Genomic DNA, 8,944 nt, shown 5'->3' on the forward strand with positions numbered 1-8,944 from the left:
GCTGGAAAAAATAATTCCTTGCCCCAGTTATTGCTGTTCGATAATGTTTACTGAGTGAATGACAAAATATGTAAATGATTAATTTAACACCTGAAACATTCTGCCCCTTGCCTCATAGAAAATAATCTTCTTAATAATTTTTTAATTTATTAATTTTTAGTTTATTAATATTTTAATTTATTAATAAATTTAAAAGAATTCGATTTTATAAAAATTGGCTAGCTGATTCTAAAATATATAATACAAATGAAGTAGAATAACTATAATAATCTTAAGGAGTAACAATATTGGATACTTATAGTACCAGATATTGCACAAGGTGCCATAAAGCTATAGTAACCAGGACAGAATGTAGGTGTAACAGTAGACAGATGGGTCCATGGAACAGAATAGAGAGTCCAGAAACAGATCCAAACATATAGAACCTTTCGATTTACGACAAAGACAACAGCAAAATTCACTGGAGGAAATAATAGTCTTTTCAGTAAATATACTGAATAAATTAGAACATCTGTATAGAGAAAACTAACCTTGAACCCTACCTTTAGCATATATACTAAATTGCTTTGAAATGTATCATATACTTAGATATGAAAGGTAACATAACACAGCCTCTCTTTTTCTTAGTTTGGTTAGAGGCTTATTAATTTTATTTATCTTTCCCAAAGTCAGCTTTTAGTTTTGTTGATTTGGTCTATTGATTTACTGTTTTCAATTTCATTGATTTCTGCTCTATGTTTTAATCACATGTTTTCTTCTGTTTACATTTGTGTAATTTGTTCTTCATTTCTAGCTTCCTAAGGCAGAAGCTTATATTATTATCATTAGCTTCTTCTCCTTTTGTAATATCTGCACTCAATGCTATAAATTTTCCTCTATGCAATACTTTTACTACATTCCACAAATTATGATAAATTGTATTTTCATTTCAATTTAGTTAAAAGTATTTTTAAATGTCTATTCTTCTTTGGTCTATGTGTTATTTAGGAGTGTTTTGTTTAACTTCCAAATACTTTGCAATTTTCCCTATCTTTCTGTTATTGATTTCTAGTACATATTTTACTATAGTCTGAGATAATACATTACATAATTTCTATTCTTTTAAATGTCTTAAGGTATTGTTTCATGACCCAGAATATGAACTATCTTGGTGGATGTTCCTTGTAAGCTTGAGAAGAATGTGTACTCTGCTGTTGATGTGTGAAGGAGTTTATAGATGTCCAGCAGATTCATGGTGCTGTTGATTTCAACTATGTCCTTAGGGATTTTCTGCCTGCTGGATCTGTCCATTTCTGATAGAGGAGTGTTAGAATTTCTAACTATAGGAGTGCATTCATCTCTTTTTTCCTGCAATTCTATCAGTTTTTGCCGCTCATATTTTGACAGTCTGTTGTTAGGTACATACACTTTAAGAAGTGTTGTCTTCTTGGAAAACTGACCACTTATTATTATGTAATGCCCTTTTTTATCTCTGATAATTTCCTTGCTCATAAGTCATCTCTTCTGAACATAATACAACTCTCCTGTTTTCTTTTTTTTGGTTAGTGTTAGTATGATATATCTTTATTCATTTACTTTTAATCCATATATGTCTTTATATTTAAAGTGGATTTCTTGTAAACAACATAAAGTTGAGTCTTGTTTTTTGATCCACCCTGACAATCTTGCCTTTTTTTAATAAATTTTATTTTGAGTTCAGGGGTACATGTGCAGGTTTGTTATATAGGTAAATTGCATTTTGCAATGGTTTCATGTGTATATTGTTTCATCATCAAGGTAATAAGCATAGTACCCAATTCATAGTTTTTCAATCCTTACCCTCCTCACTCACTTCACCCTGAAGTAGGCCCCAATGTCTATTGTTCCCTTCTTTGTGTCCATGTATACACAATGTTTAGCTCCCACTTATAAGTGAGAACAGGCACTATTTCATTTTCTGTTCCTGTGTTAGTATGCTTAGGATAACAGCCTCCAGCTTCATTCATGTTGCTGCAAAGGACATGATCTCATTTTTTAAATGACTGCATAGCATTCCATGGTGTATGTGTACCACGTTTTCTTTATCCAGTCTACCATTTGGTGGGAATTTGGGTTGATTCCATATCTTTGCTATTGTGAATAGTGCTGCAATAAACATATGTGTGCATGTGTCTTTATGGGAGAATGATTTATATTCCTTTGGGTATACACCCAGTAATGGGATTGCTGGATTGAATGGTAGTTGTAAGTTCTTTGAGAAATCTCCAAACTGCTTTCCACAGTGGATGAACTAATTTACATTCCCACCAGGAGTGTGTAAGTGTTCCCTTTTCTCTTCAACCTTGCCAGCATCTGTTTTCTTTTGACTTGTAATAATAACCATTCTGACTGGTGTGAGATGCTCATTGTGGTTTTGATTTTCATTTCTCTAACGATTAGTGATGTTGAGCATTTTTTCGTAAGCTTGTGGACCATATATATGTCTTCTTTTGAGAAGTGTCTGTTCATGTCCTTTGTCTACTTTTTAATGTGGTTGTTTTTTCTTTGATTATTAATTTGTTTAAGTTTCTTATAAATCTGGATATTAAACCTTTGTCAGATGCATAGTTTGCAAATATTTCCTCCCTTTCTGTGGGTTGTCTGTTTACTCTGTTGATATTTTCTTTTGCTATGCAGAAGCTCTTTAGCTTAGCTAGATCCCATTTGTAAATTTTTGTTTTTGTTTCAATGCTTTTGGCGTCTTTGTCATGAAACCTTAGCCAGGGCCTATATCCAGAATAGTGTTCCTTAGGTTTTCTTCAAGGGTTTCTATAGTTGTAGGTGTTACAGTTTTAGTCTTTAATCCATCTTTAGTTGATTTTTTTAGTATGGTAAAAGGAAGGAGTCCAGTTGTAATCTTCCATATGTCACTATGTTCCAGTTATTCCAGCACCATTTACTAAATAGGGAGTCCTTTCCCCATTGCTTGCTTTGTCAACTTTGTTGAAGATCAGATGGTTCTAGGTGTGGGTCTTTATTTCTGGGCTCTCTGTTCTATTCCATTGGTGTATATGTCTGTTTATCATACCTGTGCCATGCTGTTTTGGTTACAGTAGCCTTGTAGTATAGTTTGAAGCTGGGCAATGTGGAGCCTTAAGCTTTGTTATTTTTGCTTAGCATCGATTTGGCTATTCAGGATCTTTTTTGGTTCCATGTGAATTTTATAATACTTTTTTTCTATTTCTGTGAAGGATGTCATTAGAAGTTTGATAGGAATAGCATTGAATCTATAAATTGCTTTGGGCAGTATGGCCATTTTAACAACATCTTGCTTCCTGTCCATGAGTGTGGAATGTTTTTCCATTTGTTTGTATCATGTCTGATTTCATTCAGCAGTGTTTTGTAATTCTCATTGTAAAGATCGTTCTACTCCCTGGTTAGATATATTCTAAGGTATTTACTTTTATGGCTATTGTGAATGGAATTGCATTCTTGATCTGACACTCAGCTTGGATGTTCTTGGTCTACAGAAATGCTACTGAGGTTTGTACATTGATTTTGTATGCTGAAACTTTACTGAAGTTGTGTATCAGCTCTGGAAGCTTTTGAGCAGAGCGTATAGGGTTTTCTAGATAAAAAATCATACAGTCTGCAAACCGAGAGAGTTAAGACTTCCTCTCTTCCTATTTGGATGCCTTTTATTTCTTTCTCTTGGCTGATTGTTCTGGCTAGAACTTCCGGTGTTATGTTAAATAGGAGTGGTGAGAGTGGGCATCCTTGTCTTGTTCTGGTTATCAAGGGAAATGCTTTGAGCTTTTTCCCATTCAGTATGATGTTGGCTGTAGATTTGTTATAGATGGCTCTTATTTTGAGCTATATTCTTTCAGTTCTAGCATGTTGAGGGTTTTTAACATGAAGAGATGTTAAATTTTATTAAAAGACTTTTCTTCATCAATTGAGATGATCATATGGTTTTTGCTTTTAGTTCTGTTTATGTGATGAATCACAGTTATTGATTTTCATATTGAGGATTTTTGCATCTATGTTTATTAGCGATATTGGCTTGAAGATTTCTTTCTTTGTGGTGTCTCTGCCACTAATTGGGTGTCAGAATGATGCTGGCCTCATAGGATGAGTTAAGAAGGAGGCTCTCTTCCTCAATTTTTGGAAATAGTTTCAGCAGGAACTGTGGCAGCTCTTCTTTATATGTCTGTTAGAGTTTGGCTGAAAACTGTCAGATCCTGGGCTTTTTCTGGTTGGTAGGATTTTTATTACTGATTCAATCTTGGAACTCACTATTGTGTTCAGGTTTCAATTTCTTCTTGGTTCAATCTTGGAAGATTGTATATTTCTAGGAATTTATCAATTTCTTGTAGGTTTTCTAGTTTCTGTGTATAGAGGTGTTTGTAACAGCTTCTGAAGTTTCTTGTATTTTTGTGGGATCAGTGGTAATGTCACCTTTTTCAATTCTGATTGCATTTATTTGGGTCTTCTCTCTTTTTTCTTTTTAGTCTAGCTAGCAGTCTGTAAATGTAATTTTTTCTTTCAATAACCAACTTATGGTTTCATTGATCTTTTGTATGGTTTTTCACATCTCAATTTCATTTAGTTAAGTTCTGATTTTGGTTATTTTTTGTCTTATGCTAGCTTTGGGGTTAGTTTACTCTTGTTTTTCTTGATTTCTTCAATGATCTATGTACTTAAGTGTGTTTTTGTGGTTGCTAGTGATGGTTTTTTGTATCATATTTAGCACTCCCTTAAAGAACTCTTGTAAGGCAGATCCTCAAGGTGTGATGTTAGGCTGTTAATTTGAGATCTTTCTACTTTTTTAATGTGGGCATTTAATGCTATAAACTTTCCTCTTAACACTACTTTAGCTGTGTCCCACAGATGCTGGTATGTTGTATCTTTGTTCTCATTAGTTTCAAAGAATTTCTTGATTTCTGCCTTAATTTCGTTATTTACCCAGAAGTCATTCAGGAACAGGTTGTTTAACTTCCATGTTATTGTATGGTTTTGAGTGATATTCTTAGTATTGGTTTCTATTTTTATTACACTGTGGTCTAAGAGTGTTTTTGGTATAATTTCTTTTTTTTTTGAATTTGCTGAACATAGTTTTATGGCCAAATGTGTGGTTGATTTTACAGTATGTGCCATGTGCAGATGAGAATGATATATATTCTGTTGGTTTTGGTTGGAGAATTCTGTAGATGTCTGTTAGGTCCATTTGGTCAAGTGTCAAGTTTAGGTCCCAAATGTCTTCGTTGTTTCTCTGCCTCGATGATCTAATACTGCCACTGGGGTGTTGAAGTCTCACAGTATTACTGTGTAGTTATCTAAGGCTCTTTTAGATCTCTAAGAACTTGTTTTATAAATCTGGATGCTCCTGTGTTGGGTGTATATATATTTAGGATAGTTAGACTTCCTGTTGAGTTGAACCCTTTGCCATTCTGTAATGCTCTTCTTTACCTTTTTGATCATTGTTGGTTTAAAGTCTTGTTTTGGCTGAAATTAGAATAGCAACCCCTGATTTTTCGTGTTGTCTGTTTGCTTGGTAGATTTTTTTCTCCATTTATTTACTTTAACCCTATGAGTGTCATTGAATGTGAGATTAATCTCTTGAAGACAGCATACAGTTGGGTCTTGCTTCTTTATCGAAATTGTCACTCTGTGCCTTTTAATTAGGACACTTAGCCCATTTACATTGAAGGCTAATATTGATACATGTGGATTTGATCCTGTCATTGTGTTGTTAGCTGGTTATGATGCAGACTTAATTGTGTAGTTGCTTTATATTGTCAATGATCTATGTATTTAAGTGTGTTTTTGTGGTTGCTAGTGACGGTTTTTTGTTTCCATATTTAGCACTCCCTTAATGATCTCTTGTAAGGCAGATCTTGTGGTAACACATTATTCTAGCAGTTGCTTGCCTGAAAAGGATCTTATTTCTCCTTTGCTTGTGAAGCTTAATTTTGCCAGATATGAAATTCTTCATTGGAGTTTGTTTTCTTTAAGAGTGCTGAATATGGGCCACTAATCTCTTCTCACTTGTAAGTTTTCTGCTGGAAGGTCTGCTGTTAGCCTGATGGAGTTCCCTGTGTAGGTGACTTGCCCTTTCTCTCTAGTTGTCTTTAATATTTATTCTTTCATATGAACATTGGAGAATCTGATGGCTTTGTTTCTTGGGGATGGTCACCTTGTAAGTATCTTGCAGAGGTTCTCTGCATTTGCTGAATTTGAACGTTGGCTGCTCTCATGAGGTTGGGGAAATTTTGTGGACAGTATCTTCAAATATTGTTTTATTGTATTCCTTAGATTTCTTGGATTCAGTTTCAACTTTCTCCTGAATCTTGATGGTCTTTGTTTCTATCCATATTCTAAATTCCATGTCTGTCATTTTAGAACAGTTAAGAACTATTGCTGGGGATCTAGTGAAATCATTTGGAATTAAGAAAACACCCTAGCTTTTTGAGTTACCAGAGTTCTTGTGCTGGCCTTTCTGATCTGTGTGGGCTGATGGTCCTTTTATCTTTGAAGGTGCTGTCCTTTGGATTTTTAAAAAACTTTTATTTTTTTTAGTGCCCTTGAGAGTCTGATTGTGCTATCAGGTGGGTTCAGTAGACTCTCTTCAATTCTGGAAGATTTCAGGGGACCACGGCTCGACTCAGCACTCTTCAGCTGTGTGCTCTAACTCTGGGGCACTGGCAGGGGGTAGAGTGTCAGTTGGGCAGGGTGCCAGCAGGGGTGAGTTTCCTGCCACCCCTGTGCAAGCACTTCCTCCAGCAGCAGCAGTGGCAGCAGTGCAGTGGGTTGCCCACACCTCAGTAGGGGTGGACCACCAGCAAGAGTGGGTGGGGTGGCAGGATAAACTTGCTCTGACAGTTGGTGAAGTGGTGAGGTGTGCACACATATGCATACCATTGGGGGTGTGGTGGTGAGGTTTGGGTTTGGTTACGTGAATGCACTTGCAAAGCAGTGGGAGAGGACCATGGGTGAGTGCATGTGGCAAAGACTCAAGGGGAGGCTGTAGTGGGGGCAGGATGTGTATGAGTCAGAGAAGCTGGAGCTCTCCAGTGGTCAGGGATGGTACCAGCAAAGGAGCTATGATGAGGGCCCCTGAGAATCACCCTGGTTGTGCATCCAAGGCTGTGCTGCAATTGGGGGTGGGTAGGCTGGTTCTCCAGCAGAGGCTAGGAGACAGGGAACCCCATTTCATAGACAAGATGTTTTTGCTCTGTCCAGGTTCAACAGTTGCTCAAAGGCTAAGACCACGTAGAGGAGCTTAGAGAGCCTTGGGGGATGAGCATGCCTGCCCATGCTCCATTGCAGACCTTCCTGCACCAAACCCTATAGGTTCCCACACAGGCTGGAGTCCTGCCCTTGCCATCTCTCTAAACAGCTCTCCCTGCCAGCTCCAGTGTCCATGCGGGTGGTGGGCTTTCCTGCAGCTAGGATTCCAGAGGTCTGTGGTGAGAGTGAGCCATTCCTCACCTGTTCAACTCACTCCTTCCCCAGTAGTCACTGGAGGCCAGCAGTGGTTCCCAGTGCTTGGCAGCCCCAGGGTTCCCAGCTTCCTCTCCCATCAGTCCAGTGTCTGTATCCTCCCTTGGTCCACTCTCAGTGTTTTCCCTCTGAAGATCTGCTCAAAGTGTGCCAGTCATCCTGATGTCCTGGTCTTTTGGTGAGAGTTGTTCCTTCTAACTGTGTCTAGTCAGCCATCTTGGCTCTCTCTCCTGTCTTGATTACTGTATTTAGACTACTTTTATTGATATAGCTGGATTAATATCTACCATATTTGTTATCATTTTCTAGTTATTGTCTTTGTCCTTTCCCCCCATTTTTTTTTGTGTTCCACTCTTCTGCCTTTTGTGGTTTAAACTGAACATTTTATATGATTCCATTTTCTCTTTCTTAGTACATCAATAATATTTCTTTTGTTATACTTTTTAGTGGTTGTCCTAGAGTTTGCCACACAACTTTACAACTAACAAATGCTTTCAAATAACACTATACCACTTCACAGGCAGTGCAAGTTATTAAAATAAAATATCCCTAATTCCTCCTCCTGTCTTTTACATCATTGATGTCATTCATTTCACTTATATGTACAATATAATTATCAAAGGCATTATTGCTATTATTTAGAACAAACTGTTATCCATTACATCAATTAAGAATGAGAAAAGTAAAAGTTTTAGTTTTGCCTCTACTTATTCATTGTCTGATATTTTTCCTTTCTTTATACAGATCTAAGTTTTTGAACAATATCAGTTTCCTCCTTTTAGAAAAACTTATTTTAAGATTTCTTGCAAGACAGCTTTACTGGCAACAAATTCCTTCTGTCTGAGGTGGTCTTTTTTCTTTACTTTTGAAGAATAATTTTGCAAACTCCAGAATTCTAGGTTGGAGCTTCTTTTCTCTCAAAATCTTAAATAGTTTACTCTACTTTCTTCCTATTTGCATGGTTTTTAAGGAGAAGTCAGATATAATTCTTATCTTTGCTCTTGTATCATTAAGGTTTTATTTTCTTCTAACTTTTCTCAGGATTTTTTCACTATTTTTTCTAGTTTGAATATAATATTCCTATGTGTAGTATTTTGGGCATTTATCCTGCCTGATGTTCTCTGAGCTTCCTAAATCTGTAGTTTGGTGTCAGCTGGGTGGGGGGACAATTCTCAGTCATTATGCTTCAAATATTGCTGCTGTTTCCTTTTATTTCTTTTCCTTCTGGTTTTCCCATTACATAGATATTACATCTTTTATCGTTGTCCTGCAGTTCTCGGATATATGTTCTACTTTTTTTCAATATTTTTTCTTTTTGATTTTCAGTTTTAGAAGTTTCTATCATCATATCCTCAAGCTCAGAGATTCTTTTCTTAGCCAATCTACTAATAAGCCCATCAAAGGACTCTTTATTTCAGTTACAGCATTTTTGATCTCTAGCATTTATTTTTACTTCTATCTAAGAAGTTCTATTTTTCTATTT

Source organism: Macaca thibetana, chromosome 7 (genome assembly GCF_024542745.1).
Source record: "Macaca thibetana thibetana isolate TM-01 chromosome 7, ASM2454274v1, whole genome shotgun sequence".
In the NCBI taxonomy this organism is placed as follows: Eukaryota; Metazoa; Chordata; class Mammalia; order Primates; family Cercopithecidae; genus Macaca; species Macaca thibetana.